This window comes from Suncus etruscus, chromosome 5, assembly GCF_024139225.1.
Source record: "Suncus etruscus isolate mSunEtr1 chromosome 5, mSunEtr1.pri.cur, whole genome shotgun sequence".
NCBI lineage: Eukaryota > Metazoa > Chordata > Mammalia > Eulipotyphla > Soricidae > Suncus > Suncus etruscus.
In genome coordinates this window covers 61,940,898-61,942,042 of record NC_064852.1, presented here as the reverse complement: position 1 = coordinate 61,942,042, position 1,145 = coordinate 61,940,898, and the positions used below count along the sequence as shown (strand labels likewise).

General features: G+C 37.6%; 1 non-coding gene across 1 annotated transcript; it reads right to left on the bottom strand.

Annotated features, from left to right (window-relative positions):
• Positions 1–677: 677 nt before the first annotated feature.
• Positions 678–810, bottom strand: LOC126010061 (small nucleolar RNA SNORA51). The gene has a single exon (XR_007496200.1). It is a non-coding gene; the product is annotated as a small nucleolar RNA SNORA51 (small nucleolar RNA).
• Positions 811–1,145: the final 335 nt, after the last annotated feature.

Sequence of the window (1,145 nt, the reverse complement as noted above, 5' to 3'; positions counted from 1 at the left end):
CATTATAATATTTCTTAACAGCACACAAGGCAATCTAAAGCCATAAAACTTACGTAACTCCTTAAACATTACAGGCATAGTATTTTTTTTACATTTCCATGTACATGCATATTAGCTTAAGTTAACCTCAAATTTTAAGTGGGTTCTTTTTAAGGATTAGAGTCAAAGGAGCACAGTAAAAATGGTGTTAGAGTGGCAATTGTTGTTTGCATAGGCCCACCAAAATACGAGTGACATGGAAAGGAATAACCTTGGCCTAAATACAAAGAGACCTGACCCCTGAAGTTTCCTGGCACAAGACCAACACTAGGCTCCAGGCAAGCTAGATCGTCCAATCCAAGACATTGTCTGTAGTGCCAACACACTTTTATTTTTCACACAGTCTCTGTTGTTGGTATCATGTTTCTGTATTAAAGATCCTGGAATCTGCATATCCTACATTGAAGTCAGGATGTGGAGCGACCTCTCGTTTCACCTCACAATCTGAGAACAGAGCCAGAATAAGTGCAGAGCACTGTAGAGCGTGACTCAAAATCCCCTCAGAAATTATTTTTCAAAAAGCTTGTATACTGGCCAAAATGATAATAGTGGTGAGGGCACTTGTATGCAGTTGTCCCTGGTGTAATCCCTAGCACTTCATAAGGTCCCCACAAACACCACCAGGAGTAATTCTTTTTTTTTGTCCCCCAATTCACAATACAGATCAGGCAAAGGGCCTGTGTTGAGGTGTATATGGGGTGCATTTACTGTACCTCCTCTTTCTATACAGTCAGTGTAAAGAACACAGCCTGTGATAAGACTTGGGAGGCCTTATCTTTTCTTTTTTTTGATATATATATATATAATATATATAATATATATATAATAATATAATATATATAATAATATATATAATATATATAATAATATATATGTAATATATAATATATATATATATAATCCTTCACCAGTGCAACATTCCCATGACAAATATCCCAAGTGTCCTTCCTCCCCACCCCACACCGGCCTGTACTCTAGACAGGCTTTCTACTTCCCTCATTCAGTCACATTTTGTTATGATAGTTCTCAATGTAATTATTTCTCTGACTGCACTAAACGATCTCTGTGGTGAGCTTCATGTCGGAAACTGGACCCTACCATCCTTC